Genomic DNA, 599 nt, shown 5'->3' with positions numbered 1-599 from the left:
CATATATATAAATATATATATATATATATATATATATATATATATATATATATATGTATATGTATATATATATACGCATATATGTATGCGTATATATGATTACATATATATATGTATATATATATACATATATATATATATATATATATATATATATATATATATATATATATGTATGCGTATATATGATTATATATACATACATATACACATATATATATATATATATATATATATATATATATATATATATATATATATATATATATATATATATACATGTAATCATATATAAACATACATATATAAGTATATGCATATTTATATATATAATTATATATATATATATATATGTATATATATATGTATATATATGAATATATGTATACACAATATATATATATATATATATATATATATATATATATATATATATATATATATATATAGTATATGCATATTTATATTTATATAAATCATGTACAAAAATTGATATGAAAATGTGACAGACCTACTAGCCACCTATAGAGATAAAATCAGACAAAGTGAGCAAATACTCTTCTCACAAATAATAGTTCACTGAATCATGCAAGGCCAAC

The sequence above is a fragment of the Palaemon carinicauda genome, chromosome 18, assembly GCF_036898095.1.
Source record: "Palaemon carinicauda isolate YSFRI2023 chromosome 18, ASM3689809v2, whole genome shotgun sequence".
NCBI classification, from domain to species: Eukaryota; Metazoa; Arthropoda; class Malacostraca; order Decapoda; family Palaemonidae; genus Palaemon; species Palaemon carinicauda.
Note: the sequence above shows the minus strand (reverse complement) of the source record.